This window comes from Triturus cristatus, chromosome 4_2, assembly GCF_964204655.1.
Source record: "Triturus cristatus chromosome 4_2, aTriCri1.1, whole genome shotgun sequence".
NCBI classification, from domain to species: Eukaryota; Metazoa; Chordata; class Amphibia; order Caudata; family Salamandridae; genus Triturus; species Triturus cristatus.
This window is the reverse complement of record NC_140586.1, coordinates 475,454,737-475,476,744: the sequence shown is the minus strand read 5'-3', so window position 1 is coordinate 475,476,744 and position 22,008 is coordinate 475,454,737.

Sequence of the window (22,008 nt, the reverse complement as noted above, 5' to 3'; positions counted from 1 at the left end):
TATGAAGTTGTGAAGAAGGGTTCTGGGGAGCAGAAACACTAGGTGTAGCTGATAACTGAGTATATTTATCCATCACAGCCGTCTTAAGTAGATTGTATTTATGTATAAATGAGACAGGTAAGTTAAATACTTGTCTAAGTGAGGGAAAAGATAAAAAGTTTGAATGTGAGAATAACTGGCGTATCCATACTAAACCTTTCTGTCGCCAGGTCTTCCAATAGATTGGCTTATTGCGAATAACCAGATCCATGCTGTGCCAAATTGTTGAATTCAGGAAATATTCAATAGTGTTGGAGGGAGGATGGGATGCAGAGGCCAAAAGTTTAGAGGTGAATTTAATTAAAGTAGTGGCCTACGAGAGAAGGAAAGGTATTCAGAGAAAGAGAAAGGGGATAAAAAAAGACGTTTGATTGTGATCCATAGGGGGCAATCCTCCGAAGGGTCAAGCAACCAAAGAGAAGCTTGCCGTAAGAGGAAAGCTTTCTGATAAACCTGAAAATCAGGAAAGTTAACTCCACCTTCTGTTTTAGGACGCGTCAATTTAGATAGAGACATTCGGGATCTCTTAGAATTCCACAAAAAGGAGGAAAGAGTGGAATTGATCCATTTAAAAAAATTTGCAGAAATGGGAACTGGAATATTAGAGATGGTGTATAAAATAATGGGTGACAGCATCATCTTTATAGTATCCAAGCGACCCCGCCACGATAAATAGAGGGGATGCCATTTGGCTGCTAGGTCAGCAACTTTCTGTATACATTTATTCATGCATAGTGCCACCGTGTCTGATTTTGAAGAAGTAACATGCAAGCCGAGGTATTTGATATGGGAGGGGCTCCAAGTGAAATTTGAGGCACTAAAGTCCGCCTTAAAAGTATACTTGGTTAAAGGAAGGATCTCACATTTATCGTTATTTAGCTTATAACCAGAAATATTAGAATAAGCTTGTACCTCCGCCAGAAAGGCAGGAATGGAGTCACTAGGATTGGACATAAAGAGTAAGATGTCATCAGCGTATACTGCTAGTTTAATGTGAGATTTTGCTGTTTGAAAGCCATGTAAATTCGGATTTTGACGTAGTTTAGAAAGAAATGTCTCCAAAGCTAAGTTGAAAAGGAAGGAAGACAAAGGACAGCATTGACGTACGCCTCTACCCAAATCGAAAAATGAGGAGATCAAGTCATTGGTGCAAATAGCCGCACGTGGACTGGAATAAAGAAGAGAAATCAAGGATACAAATTTAGCTCCAAAACCAAACCATCTAAGGGTATAAACCAAATAAGTCCATTCCACCCTGTCAAATGCTTTTTCAGCATCGAGTGCAATTGCCCCGAGTGAATGATTTAAGTGTGAAGATTTAGAGAGAACGTTAAATAGGAGTCTGGTGTTATCAGTTATGAATCTACCCTTGACAAATCCCGATTGTTCCTTACCTAATAGATCAGACAAGTAAGAATCTAGTCGTATGGCTAAAGCTTTGGAGAAAATGTTATAATCAATATTTACCAGGGAGATAGGTCTGTAATTTTTACAATATCTGTGATCCTTACCCTCTTTGGGTATGAGGCAAATGTGTGCCTCTGAAAAAGACCCTGAGGAGCTACCTGTTGTGCTAAAAATATTTATTAAAGAATGTAATTTGGGCCTTATAAGTTTGTAAAAGTGCTGATAAAATTCTACTGTAAAGCCATCAGGCCCCGGCGCTTTGTCTTTCTTAAGCTGCTGAAGAGCATACAACAATTCCTGCTGTGTTAAATCAAACTCCAGAAGGGATAGATCCGGTAAAGTATGAGGCAATCTTTGGAGATTAGAGAAAAAGTGACATAGGGAATGGTCAGAGGGTTGTGTCTCCGAGGCATAAAGAGATTTGTTAAAAAGAGAGAACTCGTGCAAAATATCGGCATCTTTGAATTATAAGTCTGAGCAATCATCGTAGATAGATTCGATATTAAGTTTGTTGTGTTTAGTTTTTAAGTAATTAGCCAATATTTTCCCTGCTTTGTTTTTGCCCCCACAGAATTTGGCGCTGGATTTTAACAAATATAGTGAGGCGTCTTCCGTTGATTTCTTATTGAATTCCAATTTGGCATTAATAAGAGCTGTAAACGACTCCTGCGAGTGCGAGGTGTAAAAAGAATGCTCCAGTTTTTTAATGTCCTGTAAAAGATCCTTGGTGAGTTTACGTGAAATTTGTCGTCTCTTGGCAACAAAGCTAATAATAAAATCCCTCGCTGAGGCTTTAAATGCGTCCCATACCGTTGAGAAAGGCAGGGAATAGGTTTGATTCAGCGCAAAAAACTCATCAAAGAAGGTGGTAAAAGAGGCAGTAAATTTTGGGTAAAAGAGGAGGGTATTGTTAAAACGCCACCTTTTGGGACCCATAACCTTAGGTAGAATCTCGAGACCAATTGAAACAGGGGCGTGATCTGACAATAAAATGGGACCAATCTCCGCATGAGTAAGGGTTTGTGAGATGGAGTGGGAAACAAATACATAATCCATTCGTGATTGAGTTTGGTGTGATGTGGAATAAAAAGTGTACTCTCTGGTAGTCAGATTACAGAGACGTCAAGCGTCTAAAAGCTTGTGTTGAGTTATAGCTCTCACAAATGACAACTGAGATTTGTTAGGAATATATGAAACTTTGGAGTTCCTGTCAACAAACGGGTCATAAGTGTGGTTACAGTCACCAGCTAAAATGAAATTTTCCTCCATGCAAAGGGCGATTTGTTTAGCCAGCGTAAACCAAAAGGAAGGTTCGTCAGATGTAGGGGCATAAACATTAAAAAGAGAAACAGGAACTCCCTTCAGAGACAATTTGACATTTAACAATCTTCCATCTGAGTCGTGAGCCAATAGTAAAAGCGGTAGGGACTTTCGGCAAAGAATCTTCACCCCATTACGTTTACCATCACCTGGGGAAAAGAAGACTTCCCCCACCCAACCCCTCTTCAACTTTAATGATTCAGCATCAGACAAGTGAGTTTCTTGCAAAAAAACAATATCAGCATCTAATTTGGCTAAATGGGTTAAAATTCTTTGCCTTTTGATGGGAGAATTTAAACCCTTAACGTTCCATGTAATTAGTTTCAAAGGCATAGGTAATCAGAGACAAAACATAGTGCAAGCTTGAAACAAAGGTCCAATGCAATACGTGAGCAATATAGAATAGGAAGGAGGTAAAGCGGAAAGTAAGCAATTTTTCCAGTGACACATTTAAAATGAGGAGATGAATCAAAGAGCCAATACAGGTAAAGATAGTCAGAAATTACAAAAGAAAGAAGGATAAGCCAAATGGATAAGTGATAGGGGAATGAAGGAATGGTTATGACCAAAAGAAAAGTCAAGAAGATTAAATAGAAGAATAGACAGAGAACACCTACTGACAAAAAACCACCATCAATCAAAAAAAGACAAAAAACAAGAAACAGAAAGGAGAAGATAGCTAAGGAAGGACAAAAAGAGAACATACCTACAACCTACAAAAGAAGGATCAGGAATATACACGGGGGGCTGGAACCACAAGGAGCAGGCTGTACGTCTGGGGTTAGCTGTACGGAAAGTCAGGAAGGAACCACAATACAACGATGAAAGTCTGTGAATACAACAGAAAACATAAACCTGTAGAGTGAGCATTGAAACACATGAATACAACATATAATGGATCGGACGAGAACAGAAGAGCCAACAGTAGCGATAAAGAACTAAGCATAAAAATGCAACTTCATGGAAACGGCAGCAAGGAAATCAAATTCTACCGGGGAAACATTTCTGCAATATTCAAATGTGATACTAAGGTTGACAAAACCTGAAGAACCTGTGGAAAAAGAAGGGAGAGAAGGAGAACCTTCAAGTGTTCAATGAAGAAGAAGGTCGAGAGGAGTCCATAGCAACTGTTTTGCAAGAATTTATAAAGCTTTGTAAACGGAGTGGATCTTTGTATGTCGTTGTTCGATTATTATATGTGACTTTGAAGAGGCACGGATGAAGGAGACCAAATCTGGCCCCCAAAGAGTGGAGATCAGCTCTTAAGTTGAGGAAAGCTTTACGCCTGTTAGCTGAAGCTTTAGCGTAGTCTTGTGTGAAAAACAAAGATGATCCTGACCATGTAATCCTCGGAGAAGCTCTGACTGCTAAAATCACTTTCATCAAATCAGTGTGTTCCAAGAAGTATAAGATGACGCCCCTTGGTCTCTGTGAGGAATTGGTGTGGGATGGAACTCGGCCCAACCTGTGAGCCCGTTGAATATTGAGCTACGTCCCTTCTGACAGGCGAAGAACCTTGGGGAGAAACGACTTAAAGAAGGCAATCGGGTCCGACCCTTCAAGTCCCTCTCCCAGGCCGTAGATACGCAAATTATTCCATCTGTTGCGATTTTCAAGGTCCTCGACCTGTGTCTGCAACAGAGAGACCTGAGATTGTAGATGAGAAACAGCGGAACAAGACTCTTGCAGAGAGGAAACGGACTGTTCAACAGTAGAAATCCTTGCATCAAATTGAGTCCAATTATCCGTTAAAATTTGCAACTTGGTATTAGTCTCTTCCATGAAGGGTCTGAGGGCCCTAATCTCCTCGAGTAGTAACCATCGATACAGGTGAAGATTGCTTGGGTGGCGAGGGAGGGTCTTTTTTGAGACGTTTAGTGTGAGATTTAGCAGTGGCTCCAGGAGAGGGATCCATAGTTACGCTTGAGCACTGAGATGTAGTCGTTAAAGGAATGTCAAGCTTAGAAACCTCCGTAAAAAGTTTTGAGTTTTTTATAAATATATGCTTCTTGGATGAAGAGGTACAATTTCCTGCTGTTCTGCCCATAAAATGCTGATCTAAAATTCCCACCGCCAGATCACATTGAGTGCACACGAAGTGTATGCTATGAGACACACCGCAAAAGCATCCGATGACCGTCTCAATCACCTCTCCCCAAAAAAATATATATATATCGATGAGAATGCGGCGCAGATGCCCACAACGTGCTGTGAGGCAACAAAGAGGAGATGTGCCAATGATTTAAATACAAGGGCTGGCCAAGCGCATTAAAAATAGAACCAAAGAAAAGGTCAATGTGGAGATATTATTGTGATATTTGAGAGCCAGCATCATCAAAGCAGTGATACGAGAGATCCACAAAGGTTTCCTCAGAGACTCAAAATGGCTGCTGTATGTAATTTCCTCAGGTTCCCATCAAACCCCCAGCAGCGCTCCACATCCTCCAACCCCAGTGCAATGAGGTGAATTATACAAAAGAAACAGCTGTAAAGGCATACTGGGGGCATAAAAAGTAGTCAGTGCAAATTCCGAGGGGAAATTCACAGAATCCGCGATTCGCGGTAAAAAAACAAAATGGCGGCCGCGTGAAGACGCATCCGATAAATAAGTTAAAACGTATGCTTGCTGGCACAAAAAAAAAGGGCTCCGTGAATGACATAGCGCTCCCCGAGACTTCAGCTACTCATATCTGCCGTCGTTACGAAGCGGTCCGGTCCAGAAGCGTGATTCCTCCGTAAACCACCGGAGAGCTTCACCCGGACGCCGCCATCTCCGTCAGGCGCCAAGCCACGCCCCCCGAGCTATATTAATTTCATTTAGACATAATGAAGGACTTTTCACGTAGTATAATCTTCTAAATAACTTCTGAATTTCTGAATGATGTACAGCTAACATTCTTAAATGATGAAAATGACTGTGACACACTTTCCAAGAAAGACAAGCCAGAGAATGACCCTGCAGCCCTGTATTTTGTCTCACTTTGCAAGGATTCATTCCTTGTAATATCTTAATCTTCTGATTCAGTTTTTTTCCACAATATTCTCTTAAGAAATTTAGTAATATATCAATAGATTCCTGTTGTATACTACAAATACTACTACAATGCTATGTAAACACCGGAGCCTGGGTACGTCTTCTTTGCACTTCCTCAGCTATTACTTCTTCCACATTTCTAGGAACCATCTTTTCTTTTTCAGGATCCATGTTGTACTTGATCTAATTGCTGCTTTCCTCTTTTCTTCACATAGGCCTCTTTTCTTTGTTGTCTTTTTGTTTGCTCTTTTCTTGTCATTGTAACTCTTTCTTAATAATTATGCAAAATATCTGTAAAAAAAGAAAAGTTTTAAGAACAATTTAGTATAATTAAAATGATTATATTGAAATATTCACATGTTTAAATATAAATATATATACAATGATACTACCACAGTATTAGAGCAGTGGAACGGTACTACCTGGGTAATTGGAATAGTGCATGAGTAGTGTGTAGGAGATTAGAGTACAGCATGGATAGTACACAGGTGATTGTACAAGTGCATGGTTAGTACCTGGATCATTGCATGAGTACATGGGTACTGCCTGGATGATTACAGTACTGCAAGGAGAGTGCATGGTGAATTTACAAGTCCTTGGGTATTGTCAGAGTGACTGGATAACTACAGGATACTGGCTGAGTATTTGGAGGAGTGCATGAATAGTGACAGAGCGATGGCTTTAGTGTATAGATAGTGCTCAGAGGATTGTAACAGTGCATGTATTGGTGCCTGGACCATTGCATCACTACATGGGTACGGACTGGATGATTAGAATACTGCATGATGAGTGCATGGTGAATTTATAACTCCTTGAGTATTGGCAGAGTGATTAGAAAACTACATGGTGCTGAATGGGTGATTTGAAGAGTGCATGGGTACTGACAGGGTGATGACTGCACTGCAAGGCTAGTACTTAGGGGATTATAGCAGTCTATGATTTAGTGCCTTGATCATTGCATGAGTACATGCCTACTGAGTGGATGATTGCACTACTGCTAAGAGACTGCAAGGTGAATTTATAACTCCTTCGGTATTGGCAGAATGTTTAGATAAGTACATGCTGCTGGATGGCTGATTGCAAGAGTGCATGGGGAGTGACAGAACAATTGTAGTAATGCATAGGTAGTACCCGGGTAATTGGAGGAGTGAATCAGTAGTGTGTAGCTGGTTAGAGGTCTGCATGGATAGTGCACAGAGGATTGTAGCAGTGCACAAATTACTGCCTGACTAATTGCATAAGTACATGGATAGTGACTCGATGATTACAGTGCTTAAAGAACAGTGCACTGTGAATTTATAAGTGCTTGGATCTTCTCGGAGTCATTGGAAAACTACATGCTACTGGATGGGTGATTGCAGGAGTGCATGGGGAGTGAATGGGGGTTTGCTGGACTGCATCAGTACTACCTAGTTAATTAGAGGAGTGAATCAGTAGTGTGTACCTAGTTTGAGGCCTGCATGGATTGTGCACAGAGGATTGTCGCAGTGCATATGTTAGTGCCTATGTCATTGCACGAGTACATAAGTAGTGACTGAATGATTACAGTGCTGCAAAGAAAGTACATGTTGAATTTATAAGTGCTTGCGTATTGGCGAAGTGATTGTAAAACTACATGCTTTTCGATGGGTAATTGGAGGAGTGCATGGGGAGGGACATGCTGAACTGCATGACTACTGTCTGGTTAATTAGAGGAGTGAATCAGTAATGCATAACTGATTAGAGGCCTGCGTGGCTAGTGTATAGAGGATTGTAGCACTGCATATTTCAGCGCTTGAGTCACTGCATGGCTACATAAGTAGTGACTGGATGATTACAATACTGCAAAGAGAGTAAATGCTGAATTTATATGTGCTTCGATATTGGAGAGTGATTAAAAAACTACATGCTGCTGGATGGGTGATTGGAGGAGTGCATGGGGAATGACAGGGGGATTTCTGTACTGCATAGGTACTACCTGGATAACTAAAGGAGTGAATCAGTAGTAGTATGTAGCTGGTTAGAGGTCTGCATGGACAGTACCGGCCCGTGGTGGGAGTGCTGCCGGCCGCTGACGTGCAGTCTAGCAATCCCCCTGGCAGTCCCAATGCACTCCTCTAATCACCCATTCACACCATGTACTTATCCAATCAGTCTGCCAATACCGAAGCACTTATAAATGTACCATGCATTCTCTTTGCAGCACTAAAATCATCCAGTCACTACTCACATACTCATGCAATGACGCAGGCACTAACATATGCACAGCGACAAACCTTTGTGCATTATCCATGCACAGTATGGCCCGTGGTGGGAGTGCTGCCGGGCGCTGATGTGGGGCGGGGCTAGTAAACTGCGGAATGCGGCCACACAGAGGTAAGTACACAAACAAATCCATAAACCAAATTGTGTTGTGCATGCTTCATCGTCAAATGGGGCAGGGTGGGGGGTAGTAAACTGTGAAATACGGCCGCACAGAGGTAAGTACACAAACATACAAATAAAATTATTTCGTTGCGCGCTACATCACATTTGGCGATGCAGCGCGCGCAACGAAATTCGTTTTATGGATTTCTTTGTGTACTTACCTCTGTGTGGCCGTATTCCGCAGTTTAATAGCCCCGCCCCACATCAGTGCCCGGCAGCACTCACACCACGGGCCATACTGTGCATGGATAATGCACAAAGGTTTGTCGCTGTGCATGAGTATGTGAGTAGTGACTGGATGATTTTAGTGCTGCATAGAGAATGCATGGTACATTTATAAGTGCTTCGATATTGGCAGACTGATTGGATAAGTACATGGTGTGAATGGGTGATTAGAGGAGTGCATTGGGACTGCCAGGGGGATTGCTGGACTGCACAGGTACTACCTAGATAATTCGAGGAGTGAAACAGTAGTATGTAGCTGGTTAGAAGTCTGCACGGATAGTGCACAGAGGATTGTCGCAGTGCATATGTTAGTTCCTATGTCATTGCATGAGTACATAAGTAGTGACTTTATGATTACAGAGCTGCAAAGAGAGAACATGGTAAATTTACAACTGCTTGACTATTGGCTGAGTGATTGAATAAGTACATGGTGCTGGATGGGTGATTGGAGGAGTGCAAATATACTGACAGGACAATGGCTGCACTGCAAGAGTAGTGCTTGGGGCAGTAGTGGGGAGAGGGCCAACACTTCCTGGTTTGGAGTGTTGACAGCCAATCACAGTGAAGCTCGTGCTCAGTACTTAGGCTCCGCCCAGATATCAAAACTTTTATTTTTCTAATTTCTCAGCAACTACTGAACGGATTTACACCATTTAAAAAAAAGGTCGCTTTCTGATCCAAGCACTACCTTCTTGCCAAATTTGGGGTAATTCATTTTAGTAGTTTGGCTCCAATGGGAAATTGATTTTTTGACTCGTATTCTTTGAATTTCTCAAAAACTACTGAACGGATTTACACCATTTAAAAAAAGGTCGCTTTCCGAATACAGCTCTACCTTTCTGCCAAATAAGGGGTGCACTAGGAAAAAAAATCATGAGAAACTGGTAATTTGGATTGCATATATAAAGACATGTATTAAATAAAATACAAAGTTAATATCTAAAACCTGTTAAAATGAAATTCATACTGTACTTTAAATGAAAGCAACAGATATTATGAACCCGCATTGTATGCATCAAGTAGGGTAAATTTCTGAATTATATTTTATGCTGAGCAGGCTCAAATGACGGTCAGAATGATTAAGTGTCAGGACAAATAGAGTCATTGGGAGCCACGCCTCTAGATCAAAAGTGCTAAGTGTACAAAGTGCTTACGTCTAAAGTGCTAGTGCAGTATATAAAACCTACTACTCAAAAATCACCTAAAAACGTAATACTGTGTAACAATTTATGTATACAATTTTTTTTAAAAAATATTTTATCATAAAGTGCAGGGTGCAGTAGCAGATGTGCAAATCCTTTCTGAAAACGGATGTTCCGCCTATAAGCTTTGATCAAACTTCCCATTAAATAGGGGAGAAGCCCCAACCTCAAATATTCATACGTGGAGCCATGTCACCGGATTGGCATAATATCATAATCAACGACATCAACTCGAACAGAGAAACCAAATAAATAATGTAAACAGCAATAAAAAATTAAAATAAAATATATATATGTATATATATATATATATATGTATATATAAATTCACTGAAAAAAACATAGGTTTCAGGCACGTTATAGTTAGAAATTAGCATTTAAAAAACCTTAGATATTCACTGAAAAAACATAGGTTTCAGGGATTTTATAGTTAGTTGGACATTTCACTTGTAAAAAACCAGAGAAATTTGTCCGTTATAGTTAGTTCAGCTAACTATAACTCATGCCCCCGCAATGAACTGCTGATGACGTCACATATTACATCATTCATGACATGGTGACATCCGGTGGGCTGGAAGTGTGGTGGCCGGTTTTAGACCTGTGGGGCTGGTTTTGTTATTGGGGGCCGGTTTTGCAGCAGTGCTGTGATATTTGCCCCCTGTAAAAAAAAAGTGGGAGTTGTGCTTCTACTAGCACCCTGGCTGCCTCGGCCAGTCGGGCACATTTCCCGGGCTGGTTGCTGTTTCCAGTCCGGCTGTGCATATATATCACACTAATGTTTGACACTAATGCTTGACACTCTGACACTCTGACACTCACTTAAGGTAAAACTGCTTTGGGTGATGTCCATCACCCAGTACTGTACGAGTTCACTGCAAAAACCACCCATCATAAAATACCAGGCATGGATTAACTGAAGAGATCCTTCACATGCCGCTGGCCAGCAGAGGACTTTAATTTAGTCCACAACTGCACACCCAACTGGTTACGTGCTAGAACAGCCTTTTGATATCTCCCAATGGCAATTTGATATGGGACGATAGTAACAAAGTCCATTTAAACAGAACTGCATCCCATAACATGATAACCACACCTCTGTAGTCCTCACACATGACATGGAAACCCTTCCCACATAGGATCAAAACAAAGACAACCCTTCTAAACACACAGCCTACACAGTGCAGCCTGCTACCCATGTAGACAAGTGCTTCAGCACTCCATGTAGGGGTAGAAAGCTCTATATAAATATTGAAATACAGGACTGGAACTTCCCCAACATGTTATGTCATGATGCAACAGCTACTTTTATCCACCACCACTTGTGAGTGTCCGACTATCTAGGTCTTCTAGAACGGAGTCTTTGACATATTGGAATGGGTCTCAGATTGGCCAAGTCAGTCCATTCCAAAGCTAATTCTCTTTCATCTATTCAATGATATTCTTGTAAAGAGCTACGTAAGGGCTTGCACCAATTAGGATTGGTGATTGCTTAGCGGAGTATAGCTCTGAATTTAAAAAAAGACTGTCCTCACCCCACTTTGCATGAATTGACAAATTCACATGTCTTAAAAGACCTACACAGAGTAGTTTAGGACACTTTAAAGACGGTTTTCAGCTGAAATGTTCCAAAGGTTGCACCATTAAATAACAGTTGTCCTTTATACTAAATTGTATAAATGTACACACTGTAGGAATATATGTATTTGTCATCCATCCCTAATATGCTTATTTATGCTTCTCTGCCATCAATAACCTGATGATGGTTGGATATCATTTTTCTGTTACATATTTTTGCCAATACCAATTGATGATTTTATTTTAAAAAGAGATGCACTCAAACAGATTATATGTCTAAGCCATCTCCTGCGGTCCAAAAGTCATCTCATATCTAATCTAATTAGTGTAGATTAGCCAATATAATGGTGCGTGTTTCTTTCTTTGTACCCATCACCATCTTCCCCTCATTTCACATTGTTGGACAGCAAGGGATTCATTTTCTTCATGTACATAACCTCCCTCCTGACTACCTACGAGAGTTCTGTCAGCAGGCCAATTGCTCCAAAGTTCCTTTGTTATACGCATAAATTAATATGACACCTATGAATCAGAGCTGTGTTCAGGCAAAGAAGTGTTATTACTAAAAATGAAATTCCACCCTTAAATTGGAATTTTGATATATATTACAGCAGTGCACGAATGGCTTTCCTGTTTCTTGTCAAAGTTAACTTATGAAAAATATAGCTTTATCTCTAAGCAGGCCGTTAAATGGGAAATGGCTGCTGCAGGCTAGCAGTGGAGCAGCACTTTGAATTTTGTCATGGATGAGGCATTCTAATTTCCTATTAAGCCTGCCTCACTTTTACACATTATGCACCTAGACCACATGGGTTCTCATCGGGACAGCTCCTCTGCTAAGGCAGAGGAGCATCACCCCACTGCTCTGTGAGCAGGTCAAACAGGAAAAAACTAAAATGATAATAACGCATTGTTATAATAATTTTATTTTTCAGTCGTCACTCAGCTGGTTAGGAGTGGGGTGGCCCAGGGCTGTCACATAGGAGCAGGGGGAGGAGTGGTGAGGACTCTCACAAGTGTGTATAATGGTTTGGCTAGCCGTCTTGGGCCGGCCAAATATCCATGAGCTCTTTGTATGTTTTCCACCAGGCTGTACTGTACAGCCTGGGTGGAGAACATGCACAGCCTCCCAGTCCCTCTCTGAGCACCTAACCCTCAGACCAATCACAACACTGCTGTAACACAGTCTCATGATTGGCTAGGGGAGCCTGGGAGCCTCTGTGCTTCATGAGTCCTACCCCTGGAGTCCTGGAAGCGGGCGAAGAGGAATGAAATGCTGCAGTTGGCAGGCAGGTCAGTGATTTAAAAATATACATATATATATCGCTATCTCCCATTAGCCCCCCCAACTGCCGTTATGTAGAAATCGCCAATGATCCTCATGCAGGTTTATGGGTGACTGAGGTAATGTTCAAACTAGGCTTTTCCACATGTCATGAGTGGTTTAATTTCCTATGTACTAACCACAGCGCTGGGCTACAGCTGTTCAAAACTGCAATGCCAGTCCTAAATCCAAGCTTTTAAAGTCACATTTGTGGGTGGTGCAAGTGCACACTGCAGATCACTTACCTGATAGAAGTGCCACTTTCCATGTTTTGACGGAACGAGAAGCTCCACTGGGAGGAGTTTAGCAGCCTCCCATTGCTCAGATTCAAATATGCAAATATATACAGTTAGAAAAATGTAAGTTACCACACAAAAATGCACTTTCCTACAGTTCCTGTCTCACTCACCGACAGCCAACAGGGTGCAAGTTTTGCTTTGACATTTCCAGATCACAGTTTTGAATAATAGTTGGATAAAAAGTAATTCCTCGTCGCTTCAAATATTATATATTAATAGTGAAGACATTAGATTTATTTTGTTAATCAGCTTCGAATAATGAAAGGCTGGGTTTGTGCTGCCTTCCAGATTTCTAGTTACAAGTAGATCTGTAAAAAAAACATCAAGAAATTAAGCTATCAATTTAAAGGTAGTGACAGAAAGAAGAGACCATTCATACTGTAACCATTGTGTTAGTACATAATCAAAAACTCAATTGCTTTTTCGTGCTTCTGCGTTATGCCTCTTCATGCTTCAGTATTTTTTTTTATAATAAAATTTTATTGTTTCAGAGTGAGTGAAACAGCAAAATAAAACAATAAGCAATGAAATTGAACATCAGTATTATTTCTTGTGAAAAATTAAAGACTGACTCAATCCTTTGGGAATTTGTTCCTATGGCTCACAAACTCAATCTTCAAAAGTTTGTCCAAGCCTGCATGCAGCAATGATAAAGTCTACTAGTCAGGCTTATTTTAGACACAGCTCTCAAGTTTTATAATACTAACAGCACATACATCAGCAGACTCATTATACAGTTTGTAGAGTATGTGACAAGGGTGCACACTATTTCTTCCCTGCCCCAAGGTCTTCATTCAGGAAATTTCAGAAGCTCATTGCAAACGGCTTCTCTTCAAAAATGAGAATGATCTTTGCCTGTCAAGCTAGACTGTGCATAATTTGGTTCAAGATTGTGTTTTTCAGACACATCATTGTTATTCAGAGAAGTTGAAGGACTGGATAATTAAATGTCAAACCACTTTTATATTATCTCTCTTTGTTTATGTAGTACCGATAACACTACTAGTAAACATGGTTACTAAAATAGTGTACGGTTCTATGGTGCTGAATGTAAAACACAATAACCTTGCAGTCCAATAAACATTGAAGATTAAACTAGCGCAATAGTTTTTACTCATCAAACTGAACACACAGACAAAGATAATGGAAGATGTACAACAAAGAAGGCAATGGGAGGAATCCTTAAATTAATCTCAGCCACAGACAATTGCATTCCAGTCCGTTGTTTTTCACTCACTACGCAATTCTAGACAGAACCAGCTGAATGCAAATCAGTTTTGGTCCTCCGCCAGTGGAATTAGTCCAGCCCACATGCAATGTCAATTCTCATCCAGATAGCAGCCCAAGCAACTGATACCTGTTTTGGTCTACTTGGGCCCATCAGTGAGTTATAGATTAAGTTCTCTGACACATTGAGCATGTGATCCACATCTGGGCATACCCCTTGGACTTAGGGCATCTACTGCAACAAACAAGATGATAGAATGAATGCTTAAATTAATCTCAGCTAGAGCTGATTACTCTTGCTGTATGCCAGTCTATCATTGTCCATCCACTATGCCACTTTAGACAGAGACCATACATTAACAAATTAGTCTTGGTGCTGCTCCAATAAGAACTGTTTAGCCCAAAGGGCCATGCCAAGTCCTATCCAGATGGGAAAACATCTAGCAACACAGATCGGCATGCTTAGGTCTCATCAGTGAGGTATGGCTTGGGTTCTGTGGTACAGTGAGCACATGATAAATATCTATGCAAACCTTACACACTAAGGATTTCTATTGAAATAAACAACAAGGTGATGGGAGGAATGCTTGAATTAATCTCACCCCTGACAATTGCTGAGGTTGCTTCCTGGTCCATTTTTTTTTCACACTGTGCTAGACAGCGACCAGCCATATAAAAACCAGTCTCTAAAAGGAACAGTCCAGCCTGAATTCCCACGACAGGCCCCCTAAATACAGGAATACAAGCAACTCTAGACCAATAACAAACATATGAAATTAGATGACCAGAGGTCAGATTTTAAGTGTGTGTACATGGTAATTAAAAGCTAAGGCATCCAAGTGACACAAATAGCACTGGTGTTGCTAATTTGCAAAAATGTACTAGTTAACAATGTTTTGCATACTCTAAGGCCCTTATTGCCAATTTGTTGGAATAAGGGTTTGGGGTTATTTACCACATGTGGTAAATACTTACTATTCCAAGGAAAATGAGGCTTAACATTAGAGGTGGACATAATTGGCGTAATTCTCTCTAGCGCATTTACTCATTGTTACCGCAAAATTACACACAATAACTTGTAATTGTGTGTGAAGCGCAATCCAGAATTTAGGGCTATTTCCTTAGTGCAAAATGCACACTCGCATCTAAAATGGGCCTGCAGATGTATTTTGTGCAAATAAATATAGAAGTAAATTCTACAGGACACAAACAATGGTAGCCGGAAACTACTTGCTCTCTCTTAGTTTACTGTTCCTGTGCTCCTGCAGTAAGACATGTACCCCAAAGTACTCTTAATTACTCAAACTGGTGTAATCATGTAATTTTAGTAATGTCACATCACAAGAATAATGTGTAATTATGAAATTACAATGATTACTTTGGCAAAATAAAACCCAGGCCTATGTAACCTGCATTATTGGATTTTAATCATACTGACTTCTTCATGTTTTACCTTTTTTCAAGTCTTTATCCCTGATATATTTTGGCAGGTTTGGCCTGATGAAACTTGTCAGGGGAAAACTGACAGAGTGTGGTAAATTAGAATTCCATTTTCCTGTGTCCTATGTGGGTGCCCATAGTGTATCTGGGACGTCTGGTAAAAGTTTAGATTGTGACAAAGTGGCTTTCTGTGACTGATGGTAAAAGCAAGGAACTGATGTGTACAAAGTACCAGTACCATTGCCTCTTTTCATTCTTCTCTTGCGACCTTTGCAGCATTTGTCTTTTTAGTTCCTGCCAGGCTCCTGAAGAAATTGATTAGGATGCAATTGCATAGACATTTACTATGCAGCATTTGCAATCAAACACCAACCAACCAGCCAATATGGATTTGTAAAGCGCTGCTTATCACCTGTGAAGGTATCTAGGCACTGCGTGTAGCCGCTGCTGGGCTGGTCAGTTCAAATTCAAAATAACTGCCAACTCCATTTAGTTATATCATCGCAACGTTATAATATCGTCCTTTAATCTATATCATGGTTTAAATTTGCATCATGAATCTGCAAAAAAACCAAAACACCATATGTATTGTTTCTAATACATTGAATATTCAATAGATTGACTGGAACTCCATAGATTTAGATGCAAGTATTCAGTATTGTAGGTGTTCTTTGGACTTCTGTAGTGCGATCTCTTAAGCTATTTGGCTGATAAAAATTGCAGTCTAGTTGTGTTTTTCTGTACTTTGATTTTTTGAAACTTTGACTATGGTTGACTATGGACTGAACATAGTGTGGGAAGTGTACATTAAGTTGTAGCTCTCTTCTGAGTTGTTTTATATGCTCATTTTATGTGGAGATAAGAGGCAAATGGAGAGTTTACTCTTATGAAATACTATCACAGAGATTAAAGGGCAGCACAGTGAAAATCTAGTGCTAGGAATTGCGAATAATATTAATTTTAAGGTTTGAATACCTGAGTATGTTAGCCTTGAATCTGTGATTTTCTTTCCAATTACAGTAGGTGATGCTTTGGCACCAAGTCTTAGATATGGGTATTCCATGCAATAATTTCACAGGTTCTAGGGGTTCGAGATAGGTATTGGTTTAAAAAATTCCCTTGATCCTTAAGCCTTACTGTAATGACCTGGGTGTCATTATGTTCTGTGTATCCCACTGAGAATGGCTTCATACATTCTAGAGCCTTCATCATGTTTGAGTATGATTAGAACGCCATCAGTAACTCGTGATGATTGCTCGCCGCCCTAGCAACCACTATGAGACTCCTTTTATAACATCTCTTCATACACGGCGCTTGCTCCACAAGACACGCCACGTAACTGGCTACCTAGCAACGAATGACGTGATGCTGCCAAGCAATGAAGGAGACTTTGACACCTCTCTCTCTCTGCGCATGGACATCACTTTCATTCTATTCTTCAGAAAACTTTGCCAAGCAACCAATGACGCCTACACGCACAAAAACAGCATCTTGCCTGCCTCCTGTTCTTTGTCACTGGCAGACACAGCTCAGCTTACTGTCTACTTGCCATTCCGCTGATAGGCACAGCTGTTTGTTGCTGTGCTTATTGACTTCAAAGCATTTTATTTCTTGGAATCAGCCCGCTTACACTGACGGGTACAGCTCTTCCAAACTAAAAAGGTACGATACATACGATTTCAAGCCCTGCATTTGTTCTAATTAGCCCGCTTACGCTGACGGGCACAGCACTTCTTAGTCTTCCTAAGGTCTTCATCACCTCGCCTGCCTCCTGTTGTTTCTCTCTGGCAGGCACAGCTTGGCATTTCGCCTGCTTGCCATTCCGCTGATAGGCATAGCTGTTTGTTGCAGCGCTTATTAATTTCAAAGCCTTCTATCGCTTATGCTGACGGACGCAGCTCTTCCAAACCTTTTACTATCTCTTCTCCTCGCCTGCCTCCTGTTGTCTCTCGCTGGCAGGCACAGCTTGGCATATTGCCCACTTGCAGTTTCGCTGGTAGGCACAGCTTTTTCTTCCTACGTATATGATTTCAAAGCCCTGCATTTGGTATAATTAGCCCACTTAAGCTGACGGGCACAGCACTTCTTAGCCTTCATAAGGTCTTCATCACCTCGCCTGCCTCCTGTTGTTTCTAGCTGGCAGGCACAGCTTGGCATATCACCTGCTTGCATTTTAGGCACAGCTGTGGGTTTTGTGTTCACATTAGTTTTTTACTTTGCCTCCACTTGTGATCAATTTGCCTTTTACGCTGACAGGCACAGCTCATTTCTAACAAATTTGGTTTACTACCACCTCTTGTTCACCAATTTATTTTTAGTCTTTTAATTGTGCCTTCTCTCCAGTTACTGTGATAAGCACACTTCCCATGGAGTGCTTTCACTACTTTCTTCAGTGACAGGCACACCTCTCAAAATGCAAAACGTCACTCCACCATCGTTCTTCTTATCAAATCCAGGTAAACCTTCCATCTGCCGGTCGAAATGGAAGAAAGTTTTTCTCAATTACACTAAGGTGTGCGGAGTGTCACATAGCGCAAGAGGAAGTCGGCCTTACTCTTACACTGTCTAGGTTCTGAAAGGCAATAAGTCTTTGAACATTTTCCAGACCTCAACAACTCTGAAACTGACAGCCTCAACAAATTTGAAATTTGTTTTAAAAAACTAGATAAACACTATCTTCCCAAAGTCAGCACCATCTTAAAATGTTAAAACTTTGGGAAGCATGTACAACAACATAAAGAGTCTGTTGAGATGTATGTGACCCACTTACGCAAATTGGCATCCATTTGTAAAATTGAAAGCGCATTCGAGGAACGTATATGTGACCAATTTATGCTAGGTTGCTCCATAGAGAAAGTGAAGGATGAAGTGTGGCAAAAAGACGACCCTAAAATTGATGAAGTCAACTTGATTGCTAAATGTATCGAACACTCCCTCGCTTGTGTAGAAGTGATTACAAAGGAAAATTGCACTCCTAACACAACTAATGACAAAGTACATGTTGTTTCCAAGATTAAGATGTTTAAGCAAATCGAACCTCCGCCTTCAAACTTTAAAAAGACTTTCTCTGGAAAAGGCTATCGCTCAGACATGGTTGGCCACCTGGCCAATGACAAGTTGTGTCCTGCTCTAAATGCAAAATGTCTTAACTGTGGGAAATTTGGTCACATAGCGAAAGCTTGCAGAGTTTCAAAATAAAAAAAAAAAACTGAGTAAAGGAAGTTTGGGTTCAAAATGAATCGGACTCTGATCCTGATGAACTGCAATGTGGTGAAGTCTCAACTCAAGTCTGTCAGAACAAGTGCAAAAATCCAATCAACAGTGTCCTAATAAATAGTCATCTAGTCAAGATGCTCTTTGACCCCGGGGCGAAAATCACTTAAGTTCCAAAATATTTTTATGACACATCTCTTTTGGGTAAGGTGAAGGTTTTCAAGCCTGACATCAGGCCTCTTGCATATGGTGGGCAACTCATCAATTTGTTCGGCTACGTTGAGGATGATATAGAGTACAAGAATAAACTAACTGCTGGGAAAATCTACATCTCCTCCAAGGGTGACACTATAATTAGTTGGATTCACCAGGTCGATCTCGTTGTCATGCTAATTCCTGGTCAGGATCCATGAATAGTCTTAAAGGAGGACTTACCTTCATCGCATCCCGAAACTGCTGGTTCACCCGGGCCTGCCAAGGTCGATCAAGTGGACGATCTATGTACTGAATTCGTGCAAGTCTTCAGTGATAAGTTGGGTTGTTTGTCTGACTATACGCATAAAATCATTCTCAAGCCAGATGCTGTCCCTGTCACATGCAAGGTGTGTAGTGTACCGTTAGCCCTGAATGGGTCCATGCAGAATTAACTACAGAAGTAGCTAAAAGAAGGAATTATTGTTGAGACAGAGGCGAGTGATTGGCTAGCCCCTGTGGTGCTCGCCCGCAAGGCCTCTGGAGTGGTGAGGCTATGTGTGTACTTGCGTGCACTGAATCGAGCAGTCATAACCGACAATTACCGGCTTCCCAATATTGCGGAGATACTTACACAATTAGGTGAGGCTGAGGTTTTCTCCACATTAGACCTCAGGGCCGCGTATCATCAGATGAAGATTGACCCTGACTCCATGGACCTTACGATGTTTATTACACCGTTTGGCACATATAAATTTACGAGGCTTCCTTTCGGACTGAATTCTGCAGCCTCTGTTTTCCAGGGAGCAATGGAATATGTTCTGCATGGTTTACCGGGTGTCAAGATTTACCAAGATGATGTACTGGTACATCGTCCTTTGCAGAAGTTGCATGATGAGAGACTCAAAGCAGTTCTGAAACGATTCAAATCACATGGCTTGACACTACGAGAGAACAAATGTAAATTTAACCTCACTGAGATTGACTTTTTGGGGCATAAGTTTTCTAAGGAGGGTGTCAAGTCTAAAGATCATTTAGTGAAGACCATAGAGAATCTTCCCGTGTCTCATTCCAGGGACAAGTTAGTCACCTTTCTCGGCATGGCTGTATAATACAATAAGTTTGTCCCACAATTTGCTTCTCATACTTTTACTCTCAGAGCTCTTTTTAAGAAATGTGTGAGGTTTTTCTGGTCACCACAGTGCCAAACAGAATTCGATGACATAAAAGCAGCTTTATGTAAGGTGCCCTCTCTCCAGAGTTTTGACACTTCTGCACATTCTTTTCTCATCATCAATGCCAGCTCCAAAGGTCTCTGTGCTGTTCCTAAACAGGTGAAGGATGGGCACGAGATCACTATCATGTACTTGTCACGAGCACTGGTGGGATCTGAAATGCAATACTTTGTCATAGAGAAAGAGACCCTTTGTATCTTTTGGGCAATTAAGAATCAAAAAATACATTCTCTGGGGAAATTCTTTCGCAGTGCACTCTGACCACAAACCCTTGAAAGACTTGTTCACAAAAAAGAGCCTTGATGCTGTATCCTCAAGGATTGCAAGGTGGATTGTCACACACCAAGACTCTGATTTTATTGTACACCACATACCTGGGGCACAGAACAAGGTTTCGGATTGTCTCTCCCGCCTTGTCCAGAACAACAACAATCAAACCATTGATGTCTCTGGAGAGTCGTAGGAGGATGACAATTATATGGTGTGTGAGGTCATGGCTGGTGTTTTGAGTGAGGGTGAGTGGAAGTCTTCCATGTAGAGTGACCCCACCATGTTCAAAGTCTTCAAGTTGGTGACTGAAGGTTGGGGGGGATAAAGACTCTGAATGAGAACACGCAAACATTTTGGAATGTGCGTCATGAGTTATCTGTCTCCTCTGGCTTGCCTTGGAGGGGTACTAGGCTTGTTCATCCCCTTCCAGTTAGGCAACATATTGTTCAACAAGCTCACCAAGGGTACCAGGGCATTTCCAGACCAAAGAAAGGATCAGTTTGCACTTCTGGTGGCCCAGATTTGATCTCATGGTTGAGAGCATGGTGAGAGATTGCCCTGAATGTATTGCCTCTGACAAGGTCTATAATACTAGAGTCCAACCCATGGTTGTGCGTGACACCCCGGTTCGTTGCTGGCAAGAAGTAGCTTTGGATCTTCTGGGTCCCATCACTAGCAGCTCAGGCCAGTCCTATGTCCTGGTGTTAATAGACAAGTTCTCCAGGTGGCCGGAGATAAAGTTTACTCCCAGCATTGAGATAAAAGACGTCACAAAGTTCCTTGATGAAGTCATCTCCCAAGAGGGACTACCGGACTGTCTTCTTACTGACAACGGGGTCCAATTAGTCTCAAGAGAGATGGAGGACTATTTAGCTGAAAGGGGAATCAGGCACAAGCGGTGCACCCATTATCATCCCGAAACCAACAGAATGGTGGAGAGGTTGAACTGTGTTTTAAAAGAATCCATACAACTGGCCAAAGCCCAAAACAAGGACTGGAAGTCTAAGGTCGTGGAGCGGGTAACGATTTACTGGCTCACACCTCACTCAACCACGAATAAAGTCCCTTTTGAGCATTTGAGCAGACGGAGTCCCAGTACCCAGATGTTCCAAGCGTGGATGAGGGACAAAGGTGCAAATGTCAGTTTGGATGCTGGTTCTGGTTTGCTGACTCCTACTCCTAGTGCAGATCCTGGTGCTTTGTCCTGGCATGCAGGTCAGGATTTAAAGATTGCAAAAAGGAAAGAGTATTTTGATGCTAGACACGCTGTCACTCACACTCATTTGCGAGTGGGAGACAGGGTGCTCCTACATCTTCCCCAGAGGTCTGTTGGAATCTCAAACTTCTCCTCACCCTATGTGGTGAAGAAACTCTTTCAGAATGCGGTAAAGTTGAACGATGGTCGCATCTGGAATCTGAGCAGGCTTGCTCCTATGCGCACTAAAGTGAGCTCTAAGTTTTTTGTTCCTAATAATCCTCCCAAGGTTCTGCCTGCATTGCGAAGGAGTTCTCACATTGGAAGAATTCCGGCAAAACGGCTTGATTTCGTTCCTCAATAATAGGTTCTTTACTCTTCATTTGTTGTCATTTTCTACCTTTC